Genomic DNA, 23719 nt, shown 5'->3' with positions numbered 1-23719 from the left:
CCTTGGATACGTGCAGAAGTCCAAACAGCATGTCCTCCACTACAAAAGAAAGTCCTCTTCCTCTCTTAGCAGAGTCCTTCAGCAGGATGCGAACGCCATTTTTAATCCTCCCGAAAAAGGGCATCTCCTCTTCTCTGGTTCCAGGCATCTCCGGTTCTTCTGCCATCTTGTAGAAAATCACGTCCAACAGGAACAAAAGACACTCCCCCACAGAATGTGGGCAGTGAAAGGGGATCGCTCCCCGTTGTCCGGGGACTAGGCCGGCTCCCCAATTGCAGCAAGGGGGTGAAGTCCCTCCGTTAGGAAGGACGATCCCCCAAGGCCAAGGAGCCGGGTACCCCAGACACCCTCTGGCCAGACCAAGTGAGCCGAAACTACACTTGATCTTAGCCAAAAGGCCGAGAAGCGATAACCGTGAAAGGGGCGGGCCCAACAAGGTCCCCTTCATGGGCACTATCACTGCTTGCTGTCAGGGAGGCTGCCAGACAATTTTCCATGCACACTCTGGGCTGGGGGGCAGTCAACCACCAGTACACACAGCAGAACCTAAACCCATACCATTATTGCTAAGCAGCAAGACAGGGGCCCATTGCACTCCCACGGGGCCTTTTTAAATGCAATCCATAACCCGGATTTGCCAGGAACCCTTCTTACTCCTCCTACTTGCATGTGACACTGGGCTTAGGATCTGCATAGGAAACACACACACAAGCACACACCTACCTTTGTTGCCTGCAGATGCCTCCTTGGCTGTCCCCAAACGGTATCAAACCAACACCCACGGGAAGCTGTAAGCATAGAGGACATGCCTGCACCCCATTGGACTTACCTGTGTGGGTTAAATCCGGGTTATTTGACAACCTATGGCGGTGATGGTTCTGCTCAGGCAGAGCAGTGCTGATGCTCCTCATAAAGCTGTCGCTGCTGTGAAGGTTCTAGGTGACATCACAAATCCCTATGGTTACATACACAACAAAGCTGGGTTGTTGTTGTTTACACTCTGCAAGGCCTGTGGAAGTGAGTGACATCATAGCACTGTAGTTCTGAGGGTTCAAGATGGATGCAACAATCTCCTGTTGCTTCTATGAAGGCCGTAATAGACGACATCACCAAACAGCTCCATAGTCACATACACAGCAAAGGAGAGATGTTGTTTACACCTAGTGATGTCAGTGGTATTGAGTGACATCACAGCACAGTGCTAAGGCTCCTGGGCCTGGACACAGCAGCGGCTGCAATATCTCAACGGAGAATACGTTTATATCTATGTGTGTGTGTGCGCATATATATATATATATATATATATATATATATATATATATATATATATATTCTCCGCCGAAATCACTTTTAAACCCATTTCCACCTTTTTTTCCCTTCTCTTCCTCTTACTTTTTTTTCACGTTTTTTTACGTTTTTCTCCTTTTCGCCTCTTTTCTGGGCGTATTATTCTTCTTTTTCTTCTTTTTTTTCGTCTAATGCATACCCCATCAGTGCAGCAATGCTTATTCAATACCGCCAGCAGATGGAGACACTGGGGGATCATTTTCTAAGGATTTAGACTGATTTTTCCTGTCTGAATTTGTCGCACAGAAAGTTGCAGGCCAAATATGTGTGACATTTCTGCGACTTTAGCTTCTAGAGCATTTTTACAACATTATACATAGGTGCTGAATACATAAAAAGCGACTGTTCAGCGACAGACAAGTCGCATCGGCTGAAAGTAGGCCAGAATGTCAGTCCATGTTGGAGCAGGTTTAGATACAGTCTAAAGCATAGATCTCAAAGTCTGTGCACAGAATTTAGCAAGGGCCTCGCACCTTCTGATGCATCAGGTAGGTGCACAATAGCATAGCCTAACCCTCTGTACTTTGGTCTATATTGATGCGGGACATAGACAGCCAGCTGATGACCAATCCATTAGTGCAATGGATGGCTGGAAGCATTTGTCTTTGCCTTTGCAATACCACAGAAGCAATGCATGGTCAATGTACAGCAATGACACACCTGTGTGAACAGCCAGGAGACCCCCCCCCCCCCATGTTATGTTACATAGTTACATAGTTAGTACGGTCGAAAAAAGACATATGTCCATCAAGTTCAACCAGGGAATTAAGGGGTAGGGGTGTGGCGCGATATTGGGGAAGGGATGAGATTTTATATTTCTTCATAAGCATTAATCTTATTTTGTCAATTAGGAACATTCAGCACCCACCCGCTATCAAGGCAGCTGCCTATCATGTCATGCCCTACCTGCACAGGTGTGCTGGCTACTCAAATGATCCAATTAAGGAGGCCATTTAGTCAGCAGCAGCAGAAGTCCTGTGCCTGGACGCTCCAACAGGGGCCAGACACAAGCAGAAGCAGAAGCAGCAGAAGCAGCAGCAGCACCACCTTTTGTTTTTTGGCTGCAGCAGCAGCAAGGCCCACAGGGCTGGCTAGCTGGCTAGCCAGCAAGCAGGTAGCAATGAAAGTAGGAATCTTTCTTTTTAACCCTGTAAGGGGGTGGTGCACTGTACCCGAAGATACTGCCATATCGGGTCAATGCATAGGGCGACGGAAGCAAGCTTCGAAATCGGCCCCCGTTCTCAAAAATCCATTTAATATATGGTCCCCAGATAGGGGACGTATCAGATATTAAACTGATAAGAACAGATACTACACTTGATCTTAGCCAAAAGGCCGAGAAGCGATAACCGTGAAAGGGGCGGGCCCAACAAGGTCCCCTTCATGGGCACTATCACTGCTTGCTGTCAGGGAGGCTGCCAGACAATTTTCCATGCACACTCTGGGCTGGGGGGCAGTCAACCACCAGTACACACAGCAGAACCTAAACCCATACCATTATTGCTAAGCAGCAAGACAGGGGCCCATTGCACTCCCACGGGGCCTTTTTAAATGCAATCCATAACCCGGATTTGCCAGGAACCCTTCTTACTCCTCCTACTTGCATGTGACACTGGGCTTAGGATCTGCATAGGAAACACACACACAAGCACACACCTACCTTTGTTGCCTGCAGATGCCTCCTTGGCTGTCCCCAAACGGTATCAAACCAACACCCACGGGAAGCTGTAAGCATAGAGGACATGCCTGCACCCCATTGGACTTACCTGTGTGGGTTAAATCCGGGTTATTTGACAACCTATGGCGGTGATGGTTCTGCTCAGGCAGAGCAGTGCTGATGCTCCTCATAAAGCTGTCGCTGCTGTGAAGGTTCTAGCTGACATCACAAATCCCTATGGTTACATACACAACAAAGCTGGGTTGTTGTTGTTTACACTCTGCAAGGCCTGTGGAAGTGAGTGACATCATAGCACTGTAGTTCTGAGGGTTCAAGATGGATGCAACAATCTCCTGTTGCTTCTATGAAGGCCGTAATAGACGACATCACCAAACAGCTCCATAGTCACATACACAGCAAAGGAGAGATGTTGTTTACACCTAGTGATGTCAGTGGTATTGAGTGACATCACAGCACAGTGCTAAGGCTCCTGGGCCTGGACACAGCAGCGGCTGCAATATCTCAACGGAGAATACGTTTATATCTATGTGTGTGTGTGCGCATATATATATATATATATATATATATATATATATATATATATATATATATATATATATTTCTCCGCCGAAATCACTTTTAAACCCATTTCCACCTTTTTTTCCCTTCTCTTCCTCTTACTTTTTTTTCACGTTTTTTTACGTTTTTCTCCTTTTCGCCTCTTTTCTGGGCGTATTATTCTTCTTTTTCTTCTTTTTTTTCGTCTAATGCATACCCCATCAGTGCAGCAATGCTTATTCAATACCGCCAGCAGATGGAGACACTGGGGGATCATTTTCTAAGGATTTATACTGATTTTTCCTGTCTGAATTTGTCGCACAGAAAGTTGCAGGCCAAATATGTGTGACATTTCTGCGACTTTAGCTTCTAGAGCATTTTTACAACATTATACATAGGTGCTGAATACATAAAAAGCGACTGTTCAGCGACAGACAAGTCGCATCGGCTGAAAGTAGGCCAGAATGTCAGTCCATGTTGGAGCAGGTTTAGATACAGTCTAAAGCATAGATCTCAAAGTCTGTGCACAGAATTTAGCAAGGGCCTCGCACCTTCTGATGCATCAGGTAGGTGCACAATAGCATAGCCTAACCCTCTGTACTTTGGTCTATATTGATGCGGGACATAGACAGCCAGCTGATGACCAATCCATTAGTGCAATGGATGGCTGGAAGCATTTGTCTTTGCCTTTGCAATACCACAGAAGCAATGCATGGTCAATGTACAGCAATGACACACCTGTGTGAACAGCCAGGAGACCCCCCCCCATGTTATGTTACATAGTTACATAGTTAGTACGGTCGAAAAAAGACATATGTCCATCAAGTTCAACCAGGGAATTAAGGGGTAGGGGTGTGGCGCGATATTGGGGAAGGGATGAGATTTTATATTTCTTCATAAGCATTAATCTTATTTTGTCAATTAGGAACATTCAGCACCCACCCGCTATCAAGGCAGCTGCCTATCATGTCATGCCCTACCTGCACAGGTGTGCTGGCTACTCAAATGATCCAATTAAGGAGGCCATTTAGTCAGCAGCAGCAGAAGTCCTGTGCCTGGACGCTCCAACAGGGGCCAGACACAAGCAGAAGCAGAAGCAGCAGAAGCAGCAGCAGCACCACCTTTTGTTTTTTGGCTGCAGCAGCAGCAAGGCCCACAGGGCTGGCTAGCTGGCTAGCCAGCAAGCAGGTAGCAATGAAAGTAGGAATCTTTCTTTTTAACCCTGTAAGGGGGTGGTGCACTGTACCCGAAGATACTGCCATATCGGGTCAATGCATAGGGCGACGGAAGCAAGCTTCGAAATCGGCCCCCGTTCTCAAAAATCCATTTAATATATGGTCCCCAGATAGGGGACGTATCAGATATTAAACTGATAAGAACAGATACTACACTTGATCTTAGCCAAAAGGCCGAGAAGCGATAACCGTGAAAGGGGCGGGCCCAACAAGGTCCCCTTCATGGGCACTATCACTGCTTGCTGTCAGGGAGGCTGCCAGACAATTTTCCATGCACACTCTGGGCTGGGGGGCAGTCAACCACCAGTACACACAGCAGAACCTAAACCCATACCATTATTGCTAAGCAGCAAGACAGGGGCCCATTGCACTCCCACGGGGCCTTTTTAAATGCAATCCATAACCCGGATTTGCCAGGAACCCTTCTTACTCCTCCTACTTGCATGTGACACTGGGCTTAGGATCTGCATAGGAAACACACACACAAGCACACACCTACCTTTGTTGCCTGCAGATGCCTCCTTGGCTGTCCCCAAACGGTATCAAACCAACACCCACGGGAAGCTGTAAGCATAGAGGACATGCCTGCACCCCATTGGACTTACCTGTGTGGGTTAAATCCGGGTTATTTGACAACCTATGGCGGTGATGGTTCTGCTCAGGCAGAGCAGTGCTGATGCTCCTCATAAAGCTGTCGCTGCTGTGAAGGTTCTAGGTGACATCACAAATCCCTATGGTTACATACACAACAAAGCTGGGTTGTTGTTGTTTACACTCTGCAAGGCCTGTGGAAGTGAGTGACATCATAGCACTGTAGTTCTGAGGGTTCAAGATGGATGCAACAATCTCCTGTTGCTTCTATGAAGGCCGTAATAGACGACATCACCAAACAGCTCCATAGTCACATACACAGCAAAGGAGAGATGTTGTTTACACCTAGTGATGTCAGTGGTATTGAGTGACATCACAGCACAGTGCTAAGGCTCCTGGGCCTGGACACAGCAGCGGCTGCAATATCTCAACGGAGAATACGTTTATATCTATGTGTGTGTGTGCGCATATATATATATATATATATATATATATATATATATATATATTTCTCCGCCGAAATCACTTTTAAACCCATTTCCACCTTTTTTTCCCTTCTCTTCCTCTTACTTTTTTTTCACGTTTTTTTACGTTTTTCTCCTTTTCGCCTCTTTTCTGGGCGTATTATTCTTCTTTTTCTTCTTTTTTTTCGTCTAATGCATACCCCATCAGTGCAGCAATGCTTATTCAATACCGCCAGCAGATGGAGACACTGGGGGATCATTTTCTAAGGATTTATACTGATTTTTCCTGTCTGAATTTGTCGCACAGAAAGTTGCAGGCCAAATATGTGTGACATTTCTGCGACTTTAGCTTCTAGAGCATTTTTACAACATTATACATAGGTGCTGAATACATAAAAAGCGACTGTTCAGCGACAGACAAGTCGCATCGGCTGAAAGTAGGCCAGAATGTCAGTCCATGTTGGAGCAGGTTTAGATACAGTCTAAAGCATAGATCTCAAAGTCTGTGCACAGAATTTAGCAAGGGCCTCGCACCTTCTGATGCATCAGGTAGGTGCACAATAGCATAGCCTAACCCTCTGTACTTTGGTCTATATTGATGCGGGACATAGACAGCCAGCTGATGACCAATCCATTAGTGCAATGGATGGCTGGAAGCATTTGTCTTTGCCTTTGCAATACCACAGAAGCAATGCATGGTCAATGTACAGCAATGACACACCTGTGTGAACAGCCAGGAGACCCCCCCCCCCCCCATGTTATGTTACATAGTTACATAGTTAGTACGGTCGAAAAAAGACATATGTCCATCAAGTTCAACCAGGGAATTAAGGGGTAGGGGTGTGGCGCGATATTGGGGAAGGGATGAGATTTTATATTTCTTCATAAGCATTAATCTTATTTTGTCAATTAGGAACATTCAGCACCCACCCGCTATCAAGGCAGCTGCCTATCATGTCATGCCCTACCTGCACAGGTGTGCTGGCTACTCAAATGATCCAATTAAGGAGGCCATTTAGTCAGCAGCAGCAGAAGTCCTGTGCCTGGACGCTCCAACAGGGGCCAGACACAAGCAGAAGCAGAAGCAGCAGAAGCAGCACCACCTTTTGTTTTTTGGCTGCAGCAGCAGCAAGGCCCACAGGGCTGGCTAGCTGGCTAGCCAGCAAGCAGGTAGCAATGAAAGTAGGAATCTTTCTTTTTAACCCTGTAAGGGGGTGGTGCACTGTACCCGAAGATACTGCCATATCGGGTCAATGCATAGGGCGACGGAAGCAAGCTTCGAAATCGGCCCCCGTTCTCAAAAATCCATTTAATATATGGTCCCCAGATAGGGGACGTATCAGATATTAAACTGATAAGAACAGATACTACACTTGATCTTAGCCAAAAGGCCGAGAAGCGATAACCGTGAAAGGGGCGGGCCCAACAAGGTCCCCTTCATGGGCACTATCACTGCTTGCTGTCAGGGAGGCTGCCAGACAATTTTCCATGCACACTCTGGGCTGGGGGGCAGTCAACCACCAGTACACACAGCAGAACCTAAACCCATACCATTATTGCTAAGCAGCAAGACAGGGGCCCATTGCACTCCCACGGGGCCTTTTTAAATGCAATCCATAACCCGGATTTGCCAGGAACCCTTCTTACTCCTCCTACTTGCATGTGACACTGGGCTTAGGATCTGCATAGGAAACACACACACAAGCACACACCTACCTTTGTTGCCTGCAGATGCCTCCTTGGCTGTCCCCAAACGGTATCAAACCAACACCCACGGGAAGCTGTAAGCATAGAGGACATGCCTGCACCCCATTGGACTTACCTGTGTGGGTTAAATCCGGGTTATTTGACAACCTATGGCGGTGATGGTTCTGCTCAGGCAGAGCAGTGCTGATGCTCCTCATAAAGCTGTCGCTGCTGTGAAGGTTCTAGGTGACATCACAAATCCCTATGGTTACATACACAACAAAGCTGGGTTGTTGTTGTTTACACTCTGCAAGGCCTGTGGAAGTGAGTGACATCATAGCACTGTAGTTCTGAGGGTTCAAGATGGATGCAACAATCTCCTGTTGCTTCTATGAAGGCCGTAATAGACGACATCACCAAACAGCTCCATAGTCACATACACAGCAAAGGAGAGATGTTGTTTACACCTAGTGATGTCAGTGGTATTGAGTGACATCACAGCACAGTGCTAAGGCTCCTGGGCCTGGACACAGCAGCGGCTGCAATATCTCAACGGAGAATACGTTTATATCTATGTGTGTGTGTGCGCATATATATATATATATATATATATATATATATATATATATATATATTTCTCCGCCGAAATCACTTTTAAACCCATTTCCACCTTTTTTTCCCTTCTCTTCCTCTTACTTTTTTTTCACGTTTTTTTACGTTTTTCTCCTTTTCGCCTCTTTTCTGGGCGTATTATTCTTCTTTTTCTTCTTTTTTTTCGTCTAATGCATACCCCATCAGTGCAGCAATGCTTATTCAATACCGCCAGCAGATGGAGACACTGGGGGATCATTTTCTAAGGATTTAGACTGATTTTTCCTGTCTGAATTTGTCGCACAGAAAGTTGCAGGCCAAATATGTGTGACATTTCTGCGACTTTAGCTTCTAGAGCATTTTTACAACATTATACATAGGTGCTGAATACATAAAAAGCGACTGTTCAGCGACAGACAAGTCGCATCGGCTGAAAGTAGGCCAGAATGTCAGTCCATGTTGGAGCAGGTTTAGATACAGTCTAAAGCATAGATCTCAAAGTCTGTGCACAGAATTTAGCAAGGGCCTCGCACCTTCTGATGCATCAGGTAGGTGCACAATAGCATAGCCTAACCCTCTGTACTTTGGTCTATATTGATGCGGGACATAGACAGCCAGCTGATGACCAATCCATTAGTGCAATGGATGGCTGGAAGCATTTGTCTTTGCCTTTGCAATACCACAGAAGCAATGCATGGTCAATGTACAGCAATGACACACCTGTGTGAACAGCCAGGAGACCCCCCCCCCCCCCATGTTATGTTACATAGTTACATAGTTAGTACGGTCGAAAAAAGACATATGTCCATCAAGTTCAACCAGGGAATTAAGGGGTAGGGGTGTGGCGCGATATTGGGGAAGGGATGAGATTTTATATTTCTTCATAAGCATTAATCTTATTTTGTCAATTAGGAACATTCAGCACCCACCCGCTATCAAGGCAGCTGCCTATCATGTCATGCCCTACCTGCACAGGTGTGCTGGCTACTCAAATGATCCAATTAAGGAGGCCATTTAGTCAGCAGCAGCAGAAGTCCTGTGCCTGGACGCTCCAACAGGGGCCAGACACAAGCAGAAGCAGAAGCAGCAGAAGCAGCAGCAGCACCACCTTTTGTTTTTTGGCTGCAGCAGCAGCAAGGCCCACAGGGCTGGCTAGCTGGCTAGCCAGCAAGCAGGTAGCAATGAAAGTAGGAATCTTTCTTTTTAACCCTGTAAGGGGGTGGTGCACTGTACCCGAAGATACTGCCATATCGGGTCAATGCATAGGGCGACGGAAGCAAGCTTCGAAATCGGCCCCCGTTCTCAAAAATCCATTTAATATATGGTCCCCAGATAGGGGACGTATCAGATATTAAACTGATAAGAACAGATACTACACTTGATCTTAGCCAAAAGGCCGAGAAGCGATAACCGTGAAAGGGGCGGGCCCAACAAGGTCCCCTTCATGGGCACTATCACTGCTTGCTGTCAGGGAGGCTGCCAGACAATTTTCCATGCACACTCTGGGCTGGGGGGCAGTCAACCACCAGTACACACAGCAGAACCTAAACCCATACCATTATTGCTAAGCAGCAAGACAGGGGCCCATTGCACTCCCACGGGGCCTTTTTAAATGCAATCCATAACCCGGATTTGCCAGGAACCCTTCTTACTCCTCCTACTTGCATGTGACACTGGGCTTAGGATCTGCATAGGAAACACACACACAAGCACACACCTACCTTTGTTGCCTGCAGATGCCTCCTTGGCTGTCCCCAAACGGTATCAAACCAACACCCACGGGAAGCTGTAAGCATAGAGGACATGCCTGCACCCCATTGGACTTACCTGTGTGGGTTAAATCCGGGTTATTTGACAACCTATGGCGGTGATGGTTCTGCTCAGGCAGAGCAGTGCTGATGCTCCTCATAAAGCTGTCGCTGCTGTGAAGGTTCTAGCTGACATCACAAATCCCTATGGTTACATACACAACAAAGCTGGGTTGTTGTTGTTTACACTCTGCAAGGCCTGTGGAAGTGAGTGACATCATAGCACTGTAGTTCTGAGGGTTCAAGATGGATGCAACAATCTCCTGTTGCTTCTATGAAGGCCGTAATAGACGACATCACCAAACAGCTCCATAGTCACATACACAGCAAAGGAGAGATGTTGTTTACACCTAGTGATGTCAGTGGTATTGAGTGACATCACAGCACAGTGCTAAGGCTCCTGGGCCTGGACACAGCAGCGGCTGCAATATCTCAACGGAGAATACGTTTATATCTATGTGTGTGTGTGCGCATATATATATATATATATATATATATATATATATATATATATATATATATATATTTCTCCGCCGAAATCACTTTTAAACCCATTTCCACCTTTTTTTCCCTTCTCTTCCTCTTACTTTTTTTTCACGTTTTTTTACGTTTTTCTCCTTTTCGCCTCTTTTCTGGGCGTATTATTCTTCTTTTTCTTCTTTTTTTTCGTCTAATGCATACCCCATCAGTGCAGCAATGCTTATTCAATACCGCCAGCAGATGGAGACACTGGGGGATCATTTTCTAAGGATTTATACTGATTTTTCCTGTCTGAATTTGTCGCACAGAAAGTTGCAGGCCAAATATGTGTGACATTTCTGCGACTTTAGCTTCTAGAGCATTTTTACAACATTATACATAGGTGCTGAATACATAAAAAGCGACTGTTCAGCGACAGACAAGTCGCATCGGCTGAAAGTAGGCCAGAATGTCAGTCCATGTTGGAGCAGGTTTAGATACAGTCTAAAGCATAGATCTCAAAGTCTGTGCACAGAATTTAGCAAGGGCCTCGCACCTTCTGATGCATCAGGTAGGTGCACAATAGCATAGCCTAACCCTCTGTACTTTGGTCTATATTGATGCGGGACATAGACAGCCAGCTGATGACCAATCCATTAGTGCAATGGATGGCTGGAAGCATTTGTCTTTGCCTTTGCAATACCACAGAAGCAATGCATGGTCAATGTACAGCAATGACACACCTGTGTGAACAGCCAGGAGACCCCCCCCCATGTTATGTTACATAGTTACATAGTTAGTACGGTCGAAAAAAGACATATGTCCATCAAGTTCAACCAGGGAATTAAGGGGTAGGGGTGTGGCGCGATATTGGGGAAGGGATGAGATTTTATATTTCTTCATAAGCATTAATCTTATTTTGTCAATTAGGAACATTCAGCACCCACCCGCTATCAAGGCAGCTGCCTATCATGTCATGCCCTACCTGCACAGGTGTGCTGGCTACTCAAATGATCCAATTAAGGAGGCCATTTAGTCAGCAGCAGCAGAAGTCCTGTGCCTGGACGCTCCAACAGGGGCCAGACACAAGCAGAAGCAGAAGCAGCAGAAGCAGCAGCAGCACCACCTTTTGTTTTTTGGCTGCAGCAGCAGCAAGGCCCACAGGGCTGGCTAGCTGGCTAGCCAGCAAGCAGGTAGCAATGAAAGTAGGAATCTTTCTTTTTAACCCTGTAAGGGGGTGGTGCACTGTACCCGAAGATACTGCCATATCGGGTCAATGCATAGGGCGACGGAAGCAAGCTTCGAAATCGGCCCCCGTTCTCAAAAATCCATTTAATATATGGTCCCCAGATAGGGGACGTATCAGATATTAAACTGATAAGAACAGATACTACACTTGATCTTAGCCAAAAGGCCGAGAAGCGATAACCGTGAAAGGGGCGGGCCCAACAAGGTCCCCTTCATGGGCACTATCACTGCTTGCTGTCAGGGAGGCTGCCAGACAATTTTCCATGCACACTCTGGGCTGGGGGGCAGTCAACCACCAGTACACACAGCAGAACCTAAACCCATACCATTATTGCTAAGCAGCAAGACAGGGGCCCATTGCACTCCCACGGGGCCTTTTTAAATGCAATCCATAACATAACCCGGATTTGCCAGGAACCCTTCTTACTCCTCCTACTTGCATGTGACACTGGGCTTAGGATCTGCATAGGAAACACACACACAAGCACACACCTACCTTTGTTGCCTGCAGATGCCTCCTTGGCTGTCCCCAAACGGTATCAAACCAACACCCACGGGAAGCTGTAAGCATAGAGGACATGCCTGCACCCCATTGGACTTACCTGTGTGGGTTAAATCCGGGTTATTTGACAACCTATGGCGGTGATGGTTCTGCTCAGGCAGAGCAGTGCTGATGCTCCTCATAAAGCTGTCGCTGCTGTGAAGGTTCTAGGTGACATCACAAATCCCTATGGTTACATACACAACAAAGCTGGGTTGTTGTTGTTTACACTCTGCAAGGCCTGTGGAAGTGAGTGACATCATAGCACTGTAGTTCTGAGGGTTCAAGATGGATGCAACAATCTCCTGTTGCTTCTATGAAGGCCGTAATAGACGACATCACCAAACAGCTCCATAGTCACATACACAGCAAAGGAGAGATGTTGTTTACACCTAGTGATGTCAGTGGTATTGAGTGACATCACAGCACAGTGCTAAGGCTCCTGGGCCTGGACACAGCAGCGGCTGCAATATCTCAACGGAGAATACGTTTATATCTATGTGTGTGTGTGCGCATATATATATATATATATATATATATATATATATATATATATTTCTCCGCCGAAATCACTTTTAAACCCATTTCCACCTTTTTTTCCCTTCTCTTCCTCTTACTTTTTTTTCAAGTTTTTTTACGTTTTTCTCCTTTTCGCCTCTTTTCTGGGCGTATTATTCTTCTTTTTCTTCTTTTTTTTCGTCTAATGCATACCCCATCAGTGCAGCAATGCTTATTCAATACCGCCAGCAGATGGAGACACTGGGGGATCATTTTCTAAGGATTTATACTGATTTTTCCTGTCTGAATTTGTCGCACAGAAAGTTGCAGGCCAAATATGTGTGACATTTCTGCGACTTTAGCTTCTAGAGCATTTTTACAACATTATACATAGGTGCTGAATACATAAAAAGCGACTGTTCAGCGACAGACAAGTCGCATCGGCTGAAAGTAGGCCAGAATGTCAGTCCATGTTGGGGTTTAGATACAGTCTAAAGCATAGATCTCAAAGTCTGTGCACAGAATTTAGCAAGGGCCTCGCACCTTCTGATGCATCAGGTAGGTGCACAATAGCATAGCCTAACCCTCTGTACTTTGGTCTATATTGATGCGGGACATAGACAGCCAGCTGATGACCAATCCATTAGTGCAATGGATGGCTGGAAGCATTTGTCTTTGCCTTTGCAATACCACAGAAGCAATGCATGGTCAATGTACAGCAATGACACACCTGTGTGAACAGCCAGGAGACCCCCCCCCCCCCATGTTATGTTACATAGTTACATAGTTAGTACGGTCGAAAAAAGACATATGTCCATCAAGTTCAACCAGGGAATTAAGGGGTAGGGGTGTGGCGCGATATTGGGGAAGGGATGAGATTTTATATTTCTTCATAAGCATTAATCTTATTTTGTCAATTAGGAACATTCAGCACCCACCCGCTATCAAGGCAGCTGCCTATCATGTCATGCCCTACCTGCACAGGTGTGCTGGCTACTCAAATGATCCAATTAAGGAGGCCATTTAGTCAGCAGCAGCAGAAGTCCTGTGCCTGGACGCTCCAACAGGGGCCAGACACAAGCAGAAGCAGAAGCAGCAGAAGCAGCAGCAGCACCACCTTTTGTTTTTTGGCTGCAGCAGCAGCAAGGCCCACAGGGCTGGCTAGCTGGCTAGCCAGCAAGCAGGTAGCAATGAAAGTAGGAATCTTTCTTTTTAACCCTGTAAGGGGGTGGTGCACTGTACCCGAAGATACTGCCATATCGGGTCAATGCATAGGGCGACGGAAGCAAGCTTCGAAATCGGCCCCCGTTCTCAAAAATCCATTTAATATATGGTCCCCAGATAGGGGACGTATCAGATATTAAACTGATAAGAACAGATACTACACTTGATCTTAGCCAAAAGGCCGAGAAGCGATAACCGTGAAAGGGGCGGGCCCAACAAGGTCCCCTTCATGGGCACTATCACTGCTTGCTGTCAGGGAGGCTGCCAGACAATTTTCCATGCACACTCTGGGCTGGGGGGCAGTCAACCACCAGTACACACAGCAGAACCTAAACCCATACCATTATTGCTAAGCAGCAAGACAGGGGCCCATTGCACTCCCACGGGGCCTTTTTAAATGCAATCCATAACCCGGATTTGCCAGGAACCCTTCTTACTCCTCCTACTTGCATGTGACACTGGGCTTAGGATCTGCATAGGAAACACACACACAAGCACACACCTACCTTTGTTGCCTGCAGATGCCTCCTTGGCTGTCCCCAAACGGTATCAAACCAACACCCACGGGAAGCTGTAAGCATAGAGGACATGCCTGCACCCCATTGGACTTACCTGTGTGGGTTAAATCCGGGTTATTTGACAACCTATGGCGGTGATGGTTCTGCTCAGGCAGAGCAGTGCTGATGCTCCTCATAAAGCTGTCGCTGCTGTGAAGGTTCTAGCTGACATCACAAATCCCTATGGTTACATACACAACAAAGCTGGGTTGTTGTTGTTTACACTCTGCAAGGCCTGTGGAAGTGAGTGACATCATAGCACTGTAGTTCTGAGGGTTCAAGATGGATGCAACAATCTCCTGTTGCTTCTATGAAGGCCGTAATAGACGACATCACCAAACAGCTCCATAGTCACATACACAGCAAAGGAGAGATGTTGTTTACACCTAGTGATGTCAGTGGTATTGAGTGACATCACAGCACAGTGCTAAGGCTCCTGGGCCTGGACACAGCAGCGGCTGCAATATCTCAACGGAGAATACGTTTATATCTATGTGTGTGTGTGCGCATATATATATATATATATATATATATATATATATATATATATATATTTCTCCGCCGAAATCACTTTTAAACCCATTTCCACCTTTTTTTCCCTTCTCTTCCTCTTACTTTTTTTTCACGTTTTTTTACGTTTTTCTCCTTTTCGCCTCTTTTCTGGGCGTATTATTCTTCTTTTTCTTCTTTTTTTTCGTCTAATGCATACCCCATCAGTGCAGCAATGCTTATTCAATACCGCCAGCAGATGGAGACACTGGGGGATCATTTTCTAAGGATTTATACTGATTTTTCCTGTCTGAATTTGTCGCACAGAAAGTTGCAGGCCAAATATGTGTGACATTTCTGCGACTTTAGCTTCTAGAGCATTTTTACAACATTATACATAGGTGCTGAATACATAAAAAGCGACTGTTCAGCGACAGACAAGTCGCATCGGCTGAAAGTAGGCCAGAATGTCAGTCCATGTTGGAGCAGGTTTAGATACAGTCTAAAGCATAGATCTCAAAGTCTGTGCACAGAATTTAGCAAGGGCCTCGCACCTTCTGATGCATCAGGTAGGTGCACAATAGCATAGCCTAACCCTCTGTACTTTGGTCTATATTGATGCGGGACATAGACAGCCAGCTGATGACCAATCCATTAGTGCAATGGATGGCTGGAAGCATTTGTCTTTGCCTTTGCAATACCACAGAAGCAATGCATGGTCAATGTACAGCAATGACACACCTGTGTGAACAGCCAGGAGACCCCCCCCCATGTTATGTTACATAGTTACATAGTTAGTACGGTCGAAAAAAGACATATGTCCATCAAGTTCAACCAGGGAATTAAGGGGTAGGGGTGTGGCGCGATATTGGGGAAGGGATGAGATTTTATATTTCTTCATAAGCATTAATCTTATTTTGTCAATTAGGAACATTCAGCACCCACCCGCTATCAAGGCAGCTGCCTATCATGTCATGCCCTACCTGCACAGGTGTGCTGGCTACTCAAATGATCCAATTAAGGAGGCCATTTAGTCAGCAGCAGCAGAAGTCCTGTGCCTGGACGCTCCAACAGGGGCCAGACACAAGCAGAAGCAGAAGCAGCAGAAGCAGCAGCAGCACCACCTTTTGTTTTTTGGCTGCAGCAGCAGCAAGGCCCACAGGGCTGGCTAGCTGGCTAGCCAGCAAGCAGGTAGCAATGAAAGTAGGAATCTTTCTTTTTAACCCTGTAAGGGGGTGGTGCACTGTACCCGAAGATACTGCCATATCGGGTCAATGCATAGGGCGACGGAAGCAAGCTTCGAAATCGGCCCCCGTTCTCAAAAATCCATTTAATATATGGTCCCCAGATAGGGGACGTATCAGATATTAAACTGATAAGAACAGATACTACACTTGATCTTAGCCAAAAGGCCGAGAAGCGATAACCGTGAAAGGGGCGGGCCCAACAAGGTCCCCTTCATGGGCACTATCACTGCTTGCTGTCAGGGAGGCTGCCAGACAATTTTCCATGCACACTCTGGGCTGGGGGGCAGTCAACCACCAGTACACACAGCAGAACCTAAACCCATACCATTATTGCTAAGCAGCAAGACAGGGGCCCATTGCACTCCCACGGGGCCTTTTTAAATGCAATCCATAACCCGGATTTGCCAGGAACCCTTCTTACTCCTCCTACTTGCATGTGACACTGGGCTTAGGATCTGCATAGGAAACACACACACAAGCACACACCTACCTTTGTTGCCTGCAGATGCCTCCTTGGCTGTCCCCAAACGGTATCAAACCAACACCCACGGGAAGCTGTAAGCATAGAGGACATGCCTGCACCCCATTGGACTTACCTGTGTGGGTTAAATCCGGGTTATTTGACAACCTATGGCGGTGATGGTTCTGCTCAGGCAGAGCAGTGCTGATGCTCCTCATAAAGCTGTCGCTGCTGTGAAGGTTCTAGGTGACATCACAAATCCCTATGGTTACATACACAACAAAGCTGGGTTGTTGTTGTTTACACTCTGCAAGGCCTGTGGAAGTGAGTGACATCATAGCACTGTAGTTCTGAGGGTTCAAGATGGATGCAACAATCTCCTGTTGCTTCTATGAAGGCCGTAATAGACGACATCACCAAACAGCTCCATAGTCACATACACAGCAAAGGAGAGATGTTGTTTACACCTAGTGATGTCAGTGGTATTGAGTGACATCACAGCACAGTGCTAAGGCTCCTGGGCCTGGACACAGCAGCGGCTGCAATATCTCAACGGAGAATACGTTTATATCTATGTGTGTGTGTGCGCATATATATATATATATATATATATATATATATATATATTTCTCCGCCGAAATCACTTTTAAACCCATTTCCACCTTTTTTTCCCTTCTCTTCCTCTTACTTTTTTTTCACGTTTTTTTACGTTTTTCTCCTTTTCGCCTCTTTTCTGGGCGTATTATTCTTCTTTTTCTTCTTTTTTTTCGTCTAATGCATACCCCATCAGTGCAGCAATGCTTATTCAATACCGCCAGCAGATGGAGACACTGGGGGATCATTTTCTAAGGATTTATACTGATTTTTCCTGTCTGAATTTGTCGCACAGAAAGTTGCAGGCCAAATATGTGTGACATTTCTGCGACTTTAGCTTCTAGAGCATTTTTACAACATTATACATAGGTGCTGAATACATAAAAAGCGACTGTTCAGCGACAGACAAGTCGCATCGGCTGAAAGTAGGCCAGAATGTCAGTCCATGTTGGAGCAGGTTTAGATACAGTCTAAAGCATAGATCTCAAAGTCTGTGCACAGAATTTAGCAAGGGCCTCGCACCTTCTGATGCATCAGGTAGGTGCACAATAGCATAGCCTAACCCTCTGTACTTTGGTCTATATTGATGCGGGACATAGACAGCCAGCTGATGACCAATCCATTAGTGCAATGGATGGCTGGAAGCATTTGTCTTTGCCTTTGCAATACCACAGAAGCAATGCATGGTCAATGTACAGCAATGACACACCTGTGTGAACAGCCAGGAGACCCCCCCCCATGTTATGTTACATAGTTACATAGTTAGTACGGTCGAAAAAAGACATATGTCCATCAAGTTCAACCAGGGAATTAAGGGGTAGGGGTGTGGCGCGATATTGGGGAAGGGATGAGATTTTATATTTCTTCATAAGCATTAATCTTATTTTGTCAATTAGGAACATTCAGCACCCACCCGCTATCAAGGCAGCTGCCTATCATGTCATGCCCTACCTGCACAGGTGTGCTGGCTACTCAAATGATCCAATTAAGGAGGCCATTTAGTCAGCAGCAGCAGAAGTCCTGTGCCTGGACGCTCCAACAGGGGCCAGACACAAGCAGAAGCAGAAGCAGCAGAAGCAGCAGCAGCACCACCTTTTGTTTTTTGGCTGCAGCAGCAGCAAGGCCCACAGGGCTGGCTAGCTGGCTAGCCAGCAAGCAGGTAGCAATGAAAGTAGGAATCTTTCTTTTTAACCCTGTAAGGGGGTGGTGCACTGTACCCGAAGATACTGCCATATCGGGTCAATGCATAGGGCGACGGAAGCAAGCTTCGAAATCGGCCCCCGTTCTCAAAAATCCATTTAATATATGGTCCCCAGATAGGGGACGTATCAGATATTAAACTGATAAGAACAGATACTACACTTGATCTTAGCCAAAAGGCCGAGAAGCGATAACCGTGAAAGGGGCGGGCCCAACAAGGTCCCCTTCATGGGCACTATCACTGCTTGCTGTCAGGGAGGCTGCCAGACAATTTTCCATGCACACTCTGGGCTGGGGGGCAGTCAACCACCAGTACACACAGCAGAACCTAAACCCATACCATTATTGCTAAGCAGCAAGACAGGGGCCCATTGCACTCCCACGGGGCCTTTTTAAATGCAATCCATAACCCGGATTTGCCAGGAACCCTTCTTACTCCTCCTACTTGCATGTGACACTGGGCTTAGGATCTGCATAGGAAACACACACACAAGCACACACCTACCTTTGTTGCCTGCAGATGCCTCCTTGGCTGTCCCCAAACGGTATCAAACCAACACCCACGGGAAGCTGTAAGCATAGAGGACATGCCTGCACCCCATTGGACTTACCTGTGTGGGTTAAATCCGGGTTATTTGACAACCTATGGCGGTGATGGTTCTGCTCAGGCAGAGCAGTGCTGATGCTCCTCATAAAGCTGTCGCTGCTGTGAAGGTTCTAGGTGACATCACAAATCCCTATGGTTACATACACAACAAAGCTGGGTTGTTGTTGTTTACACTCTGCAAGGCCTGTGGAAGTGAGTGACATCATAGCACTGTAGTTCTGAGGGTTCAAGATGGATGCAACAATCTCCTGTTGCTTCTATGAAGGCCGTAATAGACGACATCACCAAACAGCTCCATAGTCACATACACAGCAAAGGAGAGATGTTGTTTACACCTAGTGATGTCAGTGGTATTGAGTGACATCACAGCACAGTGCTAAGGCTCCTGGGCCTGGACACAGCAGCGGCTGCAATATCTCAACGGAGAATACGTTTATATCTATGTGTGTGTGTGTGCATATATATATATATATATATATATATATATATATATATATATTTCTCCGCCGAAATCACTTTTAAACCCATTTCCACCTTTTTTTCCCTTCTCTTCCTCTTACTTTTTTTTCACGTTTTTTTACGTTTTTCTCCTTTTCGCCTCTTTTCTGGGCGTATTATTCTTCTTTTTCTTCTTTTTTTTCGTCTAATGCATACCCCATCAGTGCAGCAATGCTTATTCAATACCGCCAGCAGATGGAGACACTGGGGGATAATTTTCTAAGGATTTATACTGATTTTTCCTGTCTGAATTTGTCGCACAGAAAGTTGCAGGCCAAATATGTGTGACATTTCTGCGACTTTAGCTTCTAGAGCATTTTTACAACATTATACATAGGTGCTGAATACATAAAAAGCGACTGTTCAGCGACAGACAAGTCGCATCGGCTGAAAGTAGGCCAGAATGTCAGTCCATGTTGGAGCAGGTTTAGATACAGTCTAAAGCATAGATCTCAAAGTCTGTGCACAGAATTTAGCAAGGGCCTCGCACCTTCTGATGCATCAGGTAGGTGCACAATAGCATAGCCTAACCCTCTGTACTTTGGTCTATATTGATGCGGGACATAGACAGCCAGCTGATGACCAATCCATTAGTGCAATGGATGGCTGGAAGCATTTGTCTTTGCCTTTGCAATACCACAGAAGCAATGCATGGTCAATGTACAGCAATGACACACCTGTGTGAACAGCCAGGAGACCCCCCCCCCCCCCCCCATGTTATGTTACATAGTTACATAGTTAGTACGGTCGAAAAAAGACATATGTCCATCAAGTTCAACCAGGGAATTAAGGGGTAGGGGTGTGGCGCGATATTGGGGAAGGGATGAGATTTTATATTTCTTCATAAGCATTAATCTTATTTTGTCAATTAGGAACATTCAGCACCCACCCGCTATCAAGGCAGCTGCCTATCATGTCATGCCCTACCTGCACAGGTGTGCTGGCTACTCAAATGATCCAATTAAGGAGGCCATTTAGTCAGCAGCAGCAGAAGTCCTGTGCCTGGACGCTCCAACAGGGGCCAGGCACAAGCAGAAGCAGAAGCAGCAGAAGCAGCAGCAGCACCACCTTTTGTTTTTTGGCTGCAGCAGCAGCAAGGCCCACAGGGCTGGCTAGCTGGCTAGCCAGCAAGCAGGTAGCAATGAAAGTAGGAATCTTTCTTTTTAACCCTGTAAGGGGGTGGTGCACTGTACCCGAAGATACTGCCATATCGGGTCAATGCATAGGGCGACGGAAGCAAGCTTCGAAATCGGCCCCCGTTCTCAAAAATCCATTTAATATATGGTCCCCAGATAGGGGACGTATCAGATATTAAACTGATAAGAACAGATACTACACTTGATCTTAGCCAAAAGGCCGAGAAGCGATAACCGTGAAAGGGGCGGGCCCAACAAGGTCCCCTTCATGGGCACTATCACTGCTTGCTGTCAGGGAGGCTGCCAGACAATTTTCCATGCACACTCTGGGCTGGGGGGCAGTCAACCACCAGTACACACAGCAGAACCTAAACCCATACCATTATTGCTAAGCAGCAAGACAGGGGCCCATTGCACTCCCACGGGGCCTTTTTAAATGCAATCCATAACCCGGATTTGCCAGGAACCCTTCTTACTCCTCCTACTTGCATGTGACACTGGGCTTAGGATCTGCATAGGAAACACACACACAAGCACACACCTACCTTTGTTGCCTGCAGATGCCTCCTTGGCTGTCCCCAAACGGTATCAAACCAACACCCACGGGAAGCTGTAAGCATAGAGGACATGCCTGCACCCCATTGGACTTACCTGTGTGGGTTAAATCCGGGTTATTTGACAACCTATGGCGGTGATGGTTCTGCTCAGGCAGAGCAGTGCTGATGCTCCTCATAAAGCTGTCGCTGCTGTGAAGGTTCTAGGTGACATCACAAATCCCTATGGTTACATACACAACAAAGCTGGGTTGTTGTTGTTTACACTCTGCAAGGCCTGTGGAAGTGAGTGACATCATAGCACTGTAGTTCTGAGGGTTCAAGATGGATGCAACAATCTCCTGTTGCTTCTATGAAGGCCGTAATAGACGACATCACCAAACAGCTCCATAGTCACATACACAGCAAAGGAGAGATGTTGTTTACACCTAGTGATGTCAGTGGTATTGAGTGACATCACAGCACAGTGCTAAGGCTCCTGGGCCTGGACACAGCAGCGGCTGCAATATCTCAACGGAGAATACGTTTATATCTATGTGTGTGTGTGCGCATATATATATATATATATATATATATATATATATATATTTCTCCGCCGAAATCACTTTTAAACCCATTTCCACCTTTTTTTCCCTTCTCTTCCTCTTACTTTTTTTTCACGTTTTTTTACGTTTTTCTCCTTTTCGCCTCTTTTCTGGGCGTATTATTCTTCTTTTTCTTCTTTTTTTTCGTCTAATGCATACCCCATCAGTGCAGCAATGCTTATTCAATACCGCCAGCAGATGGAGACACTGGGGGATAATTTTCTAAGGATTTATACTGATTTTTCCTGTCTGAATTTGTCGCACAGAAAGTTGCAGGCCAAATATGTGTGACATTTCTGCGACTTTAGCTTCTAGAGCATTTTTACAACATTATACATAGGTGCTGAATACATAAAAAGCGACTGTTCAGCGACAGACAAGTCGCATCGGCTGAAAGTAGGCCAGAATGTCAGTCCATGTTGGAGCAGGTTTAGATACAGTCTAAAGCATAGATCTCAAAGTCTGTGCACAGAATTTAGCAAGGGCCTCGCACCTTCTGATGCATCAGGTAGGTGCACAATAGCATAGCCTAACCCTCTGTACTTTGGTCTATATTGATGCGGGACATAGACAGCCAGCTGATGACCAATCCATTAGTGCAATGGATGGCTGGAAGCATTTGTCTTTGCCTTTGCAATACCACAGAAGCAATGCATGGTCAATGTACAGCAATGACACACCTGTGTGAACAGCCAGGAGACCCCCCCCCCCCCCCCCATGTTATGTTACATAGTTACATAGTTAGTACGGTCGAAAAAAGACATATGTCCATCAAGTTCAACCAGGGAATTAAGGGGTAGGGGTGTGGCGCGATATTGGGGAAGGGATGAGATTTTATATTTCTTCATAAGCATTAATCTTATTTTGTCAATTAGGAACATTCAGCACCCACCCGCTATCAAGGCAGCTGCCTATCATGTCATGCCCTACCTGCACAGGTGTGCTGGCTACTCAAATGATCCAATTAAGGAGGCCATTTAGTCAGCAGCAGCAGAAGTCCTGTGCCTGGACGCTCCAACAGGGGCCAGGCACAAGCAGAAGCAGAAGCAGCAGAAGCAGCAGCAGCACCACCTTTTGTTTTTTGGCTGCAGCAGCAGCAAGGCCCACAGGGCTGGCTAGCTGGCTAGCCAGCAAGCAGGTAGCAATGAAAGTAGGAATCTTTCTTTTTAACCCTGTAAGGGGGTGGTGCACTGTACCCGAAGATACTGCCATATCGGGTCAATGCATAGGGCGACGGAAGCAAGCTTCGAAATCGGCCCCCGTTCTCAAAAATCCATTTAATATATGGTCCCCAGATAGGGGACGTATCAGATATTAAACTGATAAGAACAGATACTACACTTGATCTTAGCCAAAAGGCCGAGAAGCGATAACCGTGAAAGGGGCGGGCCCAACAAGGTCCCCTTCATGGGCACTATCACTGCTTGCTGTCAGGGAGGCTGCCAGACAATTTTCCATGCACACTCTGGGCTGGGGGGCAGTCAACCACCAGTACACACAGCAGAACCTAAACCCATACCATTATTGCTAAGCAGCAAGACAGGGGCCCATTGCACTCCCACGGGGCCTTTTTAAATGCAATCCATAACCCGGATTTGCCAGGAACCCTTCTTACTCCTCCTACTTGCATGTGACACTGGGCTTAGGATCTGCATAGGAAACACACACACAAGCACACACCTACCTTTGTTGCCTGCAGATGCCTCCTTGGCTGTCCCCAAACGGTATCAAACCAACACCCACGGGAAGCTGTAAGCATAGAGGACATGCCTGCACCCCATTGGACTTACCTGTGTGGGTTAAATCCGGGTTATTTGACAACCTATGGCGGTGATGGTTCTGCTCAGGCAGAGCAGTGCTGATGCTCCTCATAAAGCTGTCGCTGC

The 23719-nt window shown here is 46.4% G+C and overlaps 10 non-coding genes across 10 annotated transcripts; all 10 read right to left on the bottom strand.

The window, feature by feature from the left end:
- Positions 1-2503: 2503 nt before the first annotated feature.
- On the bottom strand, positions 2504-2694 carry LOC130311615 (U2 spliceosomal RNA). The gene has a single exon (XR_008859934.1). It is a non-coding gene; the product is annotated as a U2 spliceosomal RNA (small nuclear RNA).
- Positions 2695-4792: 2098 nt separating this feature from the next.
- LOC130311614 (U2 spliceosomal RNA) lies at positions 4793-4983 on the bottom strand. The gene has a single exon (XR_008859933.1). It is a non-coding gene; the product is annotated as a U2 spliceosomal RNA (small nuclear RNA).
- Positions 4984-7064: 2081 nt separating this feature from the next.
- LOC130311613 (U2 spliceosomal RNA) lies at positions 7065-7255 on the bottom strand. The gene has a single exon (XR_008859932.1). It is a non-coding gene; the product is annotated as a U2 spliceosomal RNA (small nuclear RNA).
- Positions 7256-9346: 2091 nt separating this feature from the next.
- Positions 9347-9537, bottom strand: LOC130311612 (U2 spliceosomal RNA). Its single transcript, XR_008859931.1, has one exon. It is a non-coding gene; the product is annotated as a U2 spliceosomal RNA (small nuclear RNA).
- Positions 9538-11631: 2094 nt separating this feature from the next.
- LOC130311611 (U2 spliceosomal RNA) lies at positions 11632-11822 on the bottom strand. The gene has a single exon (XR_008859929.1). It is a non-coding gene; the product is annotated as a U2 spliceosomal RNA (small nuclear RNA).
- A 2087-nt stretch (positions 11823-13909) lies between these two features.
- On the bottom strand, positions 13910-14100 carry LOC130311641 (U2 spliceosomal RNA). The gene has a single exon (XR_008859958.1). It is a non-coding gene; the product is annotated as a U2 spliceosomal RNA (small nuclear RNA).
- A 2086-nt stretch (positions 14101-16186) lies between these two features.
- Positions 16187-16377, bottom strand: LOC130311640 (U2 spliceosomal RNA). Its single transcript, XR_008859957.1, has one exon. It is a non-coding gene; the product is annotated as a U2 spliceosomal RNA (small nuclear RNA).
- Positions 16378-18455: 2078 nt separating this feature from the next.
- On the bottom strand, positions 18456-18646 carry LOC130311633 (U2 spliceosomal RNA). The gene has a single exon (XR_008859952.1). It is a non-coding gene; the product is annotated as a U2 spliceosomal RNA (small nuclear RNA).
- A 2090-nt stretch (positions 18647-20736) lies between these two features.
- Positions 20737-20927, bottom strand: LOC130311621 (U2 spliceosomal RNA). The gene has a single exon (XR_008859941.1). It is a non-coding gene; the product is annotated as a U2 spliceosomal RNA (small nuclear RNA).
- Positions 20928-23013: 2086 nt separating this feature from the next.
- Positions 23014-23204, bottom strand: LOC130311610 (U2 spliceosomal RNA). Its single transcript, XR_008859928.1, has one exon. It is a non-coding gene; the product is annotated as a U2 spliceosomal RNA (small nuclear RNA).
- Positions 23205-23719: the final 515 nt, after the last annotated feature.

The sequence above is a fragment of the Hyla sarda genome, unplaced genomic scaffold (assembly GCF_029499605.1).
Source record: "Hyla sarda isolate aHylSar1 unplaced genomic scaffold, aHylSar1.hap1 scaffold_1651, whole genome shotgun sequence".
Lineage (NCBI taxonomy): Eukaryota > Metazoa > Chordata > Amphibia > Anura > Hylidae > Hyla > Hyla sarda.
The sequence above is the reverse complement of the archived record's forward strand: the minus strand, read 5'-3'. Positions and strand labels throughout refer to the sequence as shown.